This window comes from Bos grunniens, chromosome X (assembly GCF_055505025.1).
Source record: "Bos grunniens cultivar Pamir isolate PY7600 chromosome X, Bosgru_T2T1.0, whole genome shotgun sequence".
Classification (NCBI taxonomy): domain Eukaryota; kingdom Metazoa; phylum Chordata; class Mammalia; order Artiodactyla; family Bovidae; genus Bos; species Bos grunniens.
In genome coordinates this window covers 127104172-127111202 of record NC_141194.1, presented here as the reverse complement: position 1 = coordinate 127111202, position 7031 = coordinate 127104172, and the positions used below count along the sequence as shown (strand labels likewise).

At 45.8% G+C, this 7031-nt stretch overlaps 1 pseudogene; it reads left to right on the top strand.

Annotated features, from left to right (window-relative positions):
- The first annotated feature begins 5013 nt into the window (after positions 1–5013).
- LOC147341353 (small integral membrane protein 10-like protein 2A) lies at positions 5014–6079 on the top strand (annotated as a pseudogene).
- The last annotated feature ends 952 nt before the right edge of the window (positions 6080–7031 follow it).

The following is a 7031-nucleotide window of genomic DNA, read 5'->3' as shown; positions in this document are numbered from 1 at the left end:
TACAGGATCTGAATGCAGAAAATTATACAAATTTTGGTGAAATTTATTAAACATGTACAGGATCTGAATGCAGAAAATCATACCAATTTTGGTGAAAGAAATCAAGGATCTAAATAAATAAATAAAGAGATATACTCATGGGAAATGCCAAATGAGTCATAAGCTGGAATCAAGATTGCCAGAAGAAATATTAACAACCTCAGATATGCAGATGACACCACCCTAATGGCAGAAAGCAATGAGGAACTAAAGAGCCTCTTGGTGAAGGTCAAAGAGGAGAGTGAAAAAGCTGGCTTAAAACTCAACATTCAAAAAACCAAGATCATGGCATCTGGTCCCATCACTTCATGGCAAATAGATGGGGAAAAAATTGCGACAGTGACAGATTTTATTTTCTTGGGTTCCAAAATCACTGCAAACAGTGACTGCAGACACAAAATTAAAAGATGCTTGCTCCTTGGAAGAAAAGCTATTGACAAACCTAAACAACATACTAAAAAGCAGAGACATTGCTTTGCCAACAGAGGTCCATATAGTCAACGCTGTGGTTTTTCAGTAGTCATGTACAGATGTGAGAGTTGGACCATAAAAAAGGCTGAGAGCCAAAGAACTGATGCTTTCGAACTATGATTCTGGAGAAGACTCTTGAAAGTCCCTTGGACTGCAAGGATATCAAACAAGTCAATCCTAAAGGAAATCAATCCTGAATACTCATTGGAAGGACTGATGCTGAAGCTGAAGCTCCAATACTTTGGCTACCTGATGCGAAGAGCTGACTTATTTGGAAAAGACCCTGATACTTGAAAAGATTTAAGGCAGGAGGAGAAGGGGATGACAGAGAATGAGATGGTTGGATGGCATCACCGATGCAATGGACTTGAGTTTGAGAAAACTCTGGGAGATGGTGAAGGACAGGGAACCTGGCCTGCTGCAGTTCATGGAGTTGCAAAGAGCTGGACATGACTTAGCGACTGAACAGCAGCAATAACAACTGTGTTCATGGACTGAAATATTAAACATATAAATGATGTCCATTCTCACCCAAACTGATCTGTAAGTTTAACACTTGCTAGCAAGCATTTTGTACCCATAGACAAGTTTATCCTAAAATTTGTACAGATGAACACCAGCCCTAGAATAGCTAAATAAATGTTGAAGAAGAAAAATAAAGTGTGAGGAATCACTCTAACCAATAGTAACATATACTCTATAGCTACAGTAATCAAAATAGTGTGATATTGGAGAGAGGATGGATAGACACATAGACCAAAGCAACAGAAGAGAGAACATCAAAATAGACCCACAGAAATATGCTCCACTGGTTTTTGACAAAGATGAAAGAAAAAAAATTCAAGGGAGGAGGGATAGCTTTTTTAAACAAACTGTGCTCTAGCAATTGGGCATTTTTAGTCAAAAAGTGAACCTGGATTTAAACCTCCAAACCCTATATAAATATGGACTCAAAATGGACTACAGACTTAAATATGAAATAAAACTTTAAAAAATTTAAAAGAAAACATAGGAGAATATCTTTGAGACCTAAGGCCTGGTAAAAAGTTCTGACATATAATACCAGAGCCATGATCCATAAATAAATTGGGCCTCGTCAAATCAAAAATTGTGCTGTGAGAAAGCCCTTGTTAACAGAATGAAAATACAAGCTACAGATTGGGTGGAAAAATATTTGCAAACCATCTATCCAACAAAAGAGTCATATCTAGAATATATTATATAGAACTCACGAAACTTAATAATAAAAACAAGCAGTTCAATTAGAACATGACAAGACATTTAGCTAAGGAGGATATATGGGGTTTCCCAGGTGGCGCTAGTTTTAAAGAACCCACTTGCCAATGCAGGAGACATAAGAGATGTGGGTTTGATCCATGGATTCCCTGGAGGAGGGCATGGCAACCCACTCCAGTATTCTTGCCAGGAGAATCCCATGGACAGAGGAGCCTGGCAGGCTACAGTCCATAGGGTCGTGAAGAGTCAGACACAACTGAAGCGACTTAGCGTGCATGCACAGACAATATACAGATAGAAAATAAGCACATAAAAAGATTTTCGCCATTATTAGCCATAAGGGAAATATTGGGTTAGCCAAAAAGTTTCAATTAACTTTTAGGCTAACCCCAATATAAATTAAAACCACAATAAGATATCACAATACACCTATCATAAGGGCTAAAATTTTTAAAAATAGTGATAACATCAAAGGCTGACAAGGATGTAGAGAAACAATATATTCAGAAATTGCTGACCCAGAGTGTAAAATGTTACAGCCACATTGGAAATTTTAACTGAGTCTTATGAAACTAAACAGGCACTTACCATACAGCTTAGAAATTGTACTCTTGGGCATTTATCCCAGATAAAGAGAAAATTTTGTTCACACAATAATCAGTGAACAAATATTCACAGCAGCTTTATCCCTAATAGTTCCAAACTGGAAGCCCTGGTGTCCTTCTTGGGTAGGAGGGATACAAATTCTGGTGCAACCATGCAAAGGAATACTAACTTAGCAATAAAAGCAGTGAACTATTGACACTTGACATTTCTAGCAACTTGGATGACTCTCCAAAGAAAAATGAGAAAAAAAATCCCAGACTGAGTGAAAAAGCCAATCTCCAAAGTAAAAGAAAGAAAGAAAAAAAAAACCCAATCCCAAAAAGTTACATCCTATAAGATTCCATTTTTACAACATTCTCAAAAAGACTAAATTATAGAAATAGACAGCAGATTAGTGGTTGTGAAGCATTAAGGAAGGCGAACAGGAGAGAAGTGGGTGTGGTCAAAAAAAAGGGCAACATGAGGGATCCTTATAGTTATGAAACTGTTCTGTATCTTGACTGTGATGGTGGATGCATGAATGCACATATGTGATAAAACTGCATAGAACAATTCACAAACACACACACACACAAACGAAAAAGTAAATTGGGGAAATCTGAACAAGATCGGTAGATTGTGTCAATGTCCTGATTTTGATATTGCACCATACTGCAGTTTTGAAAGATGTGGAAAACTGTGGAAAATTGGGTAAAATGTACGCGGGATCTATTTTTTTCTTGCAACTGTATGTAAATCTACAGTTACCTCTAAATAAAAAGTTTCATTAAAAATTCAATTGCAGGGACTTCCCTGGTGGTTCAGTAGCTAAGACCCTGATCTCCCAGCGCAGGGGGACTCAGGTTCTATCCCTGGGTAGGGAATTAGATCCCACATGCCACAACGAAGACGGAAGATCCTGTGTGCCACAACTAAGACCTTGATGCAGCCAAATAAATAAATTTTAAAAATAATTGCATTCTGTATATGAAAAGTGAACATGTGGAAACCAAAATTAAGCACACAGTACCATTTACAGCCATTCTAAAGGAAATGAAATAGATGAAACTCTAACAAAATATGTATAGGGTTGCTGAGTAAGTACAAAGAGGTGGCTCAAATCAGTTCTTTTGTGGTGTTGGAATATTTTTGTATCTTGATCATAGTGGTGGTTGCATGAATCCTGACATGGGATAAAATTGCTAGAGCGATACAGGCACACATACACACAAATTAATGCAGGTTAGAAAAATGGAGAAACCCGAATTGGGCCTGTAGTCTAGTCAAGAGTAATATACCAGTGTCAGTTTCCTAGTTTTAATATTATACTGCATCTACAGAAAATGTCACCATTGGGGTACGTGGGTAAAAGGCACAAGGTCTTTTTTGTGCTATTTCTGCAACTTCCCTGAGTCTATAATTATTTCAAAATAAAATGCTAAAGATAAATGAGATGTGGCCAAGAAGAGGTTTCAGAAATGATTGGAGGGAACAGGCTCTGCACATGAATGAGGCAGGATCCAGTCTAGGAAAAAAAAAAAAAAAAAGGTTTCTATGTAGCTTAAATCTATATTCATGTGGCCCCTTCTGTTTCAAATATTTTTGTTGTATTATACAAGTAATAGTTACAGATACACAAATGGATATACATACATATACACGAAAAACAAAAAGTATGTCTTTCTTCCTACTTCCTTAACCAGAGTAAATGATGTTCAATAATGTGACATTTATCTACCCTGATTTTTTTATGCATTCATATTCATGCATGGTTATATTGTGATCCAATAACCTAGTGCCTCTCAAACTCTCTCTTCTCCAGGACAACTGCTCAATCAGTGTATATGAATCTGCTGGGTTTCTTAAACATTTATACAGATGTCACAGAGATATTCAGTATGACTGAACAGGCATTCTGAGAGGAATTAGTAAGGTATTAACTTAGGCCAGCCCTCCTTGTGAAAACTGGGATGAAATCTTCATGAATCAACTTTTGCAGACGGCTTTTTAAAAGTCCTGACTACAATGAAGCAAGCACATTTCAATAATTCTGAAAATGTCATGGACTTTGAATTGGATTTGGTTTAGATAAACATTAGGTGAAACCACGAAATGGCTTTAAAACCCAAGAGCAGATAAACAGCAATGAATGAGGGCAAATGTACAGCTGAGAAGACCTTGCGCAGCATCCAGGGCAAAGACAGACTAAGAGGAGTGCATAGAAATCACCATGGGATGAAAGGTAAGGACAATGGGGGTAAAGGAGCATTCACGAAATACACATGAACGGGGGGAAAATGAGCATGTAGGTTTGGTGAAATTCCACAGTGCAGAGTTACCAGAAAAAAACATGAATTAAAAGTGCAGTGGCTAGCTGGCCAGATTTTCTGCGGAGACAGTGAGGGAAAGGGGATGGTGTAAACGGATAAAGAGCTCCGGGTGGGCCTTCCTTGCAGAATAGCGCATTCTGCAAAAGGATCCCAGGAGGGCAGCACTTGACAAAAAAAGCTTTCAGGCCCTCCGGCTCTCTTGGGAGTCCGGGAGGAGGCGGGGCTTTTCGGAGGGGCAGGTACCGGGGTTTGGGCTGAGTCGTTGGCAGCAGCTCTGTGGTACCGGACAAGGGGCAGGGCCATGCTAGGGGCGGAGCTGCGCAGGCGGTCGCCAATGTGCGTGCAGGCGAGGGGGCGGAGCTGTCCCTAGGCAGCTCAGGTGGGGCCTTGGCTGTGGCGGAGGAGTCATCGGGAGCCCAGCCCCTGAGGGGAGACTGAAGGCGGGGCGCGGCGGAACAGGGCGGGGTGGGAAGCGACTGCTGTTGGCCAGCGGCTCCAGGCCTCGCGTCCACCTGTCCGCCAGCTCGTGCTGCGGTCGGTCCGCGGGGCCCGCGCCGGCCCGGGCCCATGGCGGCGTCGGGGGCTTTGTCTGCGGCGGCGGCGGCAGCGGCCCTGTCGGGCGTGGCAGTGCGGCTGGCGCGCTCAGCCGCGATCCGCAGCTCGTACGGTGCCTTCTTCAAGGGGCTCAACGCGCACCTTGATCACCTTCTTCGACCTGGCTTAGCGTCTGCGCATGAACTTCCCCTATTTCTACATCGTGGCCTCGGTGATGCTCAACGTGCGCCTGCAGGTGAGGATCGAGTGAACGCCCGCTACCACCTCCGCCCGGCCGCGACGGCAGGGGCATCAGCATGAAGGATCACTGGGCCGGGGGCCGCCGGGACGCTCCGGGGGACGAGGAAGGAGCGGATCAGGCCTCTGAGCCCTAGACCTCCGCCGAGGACACAGCCACCGAGCCCTGGCTCTGGCCAGCCACTTCGCGGCCGGTGACGAACTGCACTGAAACTCTCAAAACGGGCCCTTTGCATCGAACTCGAGAAAAGTATCTGAGTGCAGCCGACCTGTTGCCTCACTTTGGCCGAAGGGGGGAGCAGAAGGAAGAAATTCTTCAGTAGGAACATGAATAACTGACCCCGACCGAAAAGGTAGGAGGCCAGAGGTTGGACTTGCGGGCTGGAGGGAGGTGGTCGCCATGACATCTAGATGTCCAGGCTGCTGGGTGGCTTGGGGAGATGAGGAAGGGACTTGAGGAAACCCGCCTGGAAAGCTGCCTGGCCGAGAGCAGGCAAGGCAGGGTGCATGCAGGCCCTCTGGACTCCCTTGTCATATATCCAAGATGGGGATGAGGGGCAGCTGCCTGGGCATCTCCGAGGGTCACCCCATCACCTCGGCCCACGGCCACGGTAGTGTCGCCTGAACACAGGGGAATAGAGGGAAATGGCCCTGGAGAGGCCCGGAAAGCTCTGGAAGAGAGCGGATGCTGGCCCCCTTGTCCTCCACCCCTCGAGAGGCAGCCTGGACGGATGGTTGTGTTCTTGGCCCAAGCCCAGGTCTGTCTCTTTCTCAGCCCTTCATAAGACTTCCTCCTGGCGGGTCTCTGGGACTGCTCTCTGCCTGCTCCTGCTGTCTATCTTGCTCCTATCCACCCTCCAAAGCTTTGCATCAGGGGACAGGGAAGAGGGAAAGACGTGTTCCTCCCAGCCCTGCCCCATCTCAGCCACGCTCCCTCCACCTCCTATCAGTGCCTTCCTGGTGCTACAGAATGCGCTGCTCCAGTCCTGGACAGCCTCCAGCAGCCCCTGTGTCCCAAAGGATTTGGGAAAGTGGGGGTCTCCTTGAGTGGAGGGCAGCTGTCAGGCTGGGATGGGAGAGCAGATGGAGAAGAGGCTTGTAGGGTAGGCGACAGTTGGGGAGACAGGGATGTCTTTGGGTGAGGAGGCAACTCTCAAGTCCCAATGTTTTTCTTGTAAGAACTGGTGTTATAGAAGGTGAACTGCCCCTTCTGTGGTCAAGAGAATCAAATCCCTGCCTGGGGCACCCCTGCCCCTAGAGTTGCCTGGGGAGCGCCCGAGAGAAGGGACTGACCCCTCGAGGAGAGGCAGGGCCTTCCAGGTGGAGAGCCCAAGGGGAGGGGTGGCCTGGTGATCCAGTACTGGCATGAGGGAGGAAGGATGGTGCTAGAGACACTCTGGTGGAGCTCTATTCTCCCCACCTGCTGGGCTCTGGGAAGGGAGACATTTGCCCTTGTCACATAGATCAGAAGTGGGGGAGCTGAACCTGCCTCCGGGCCTGAATTCCCCACCTGCCCCCCAGTCTCTGGGAGACCTGGCACAGTGGGTTGGGGGAAGGGAGCACAGGCTCCCAAGGGAC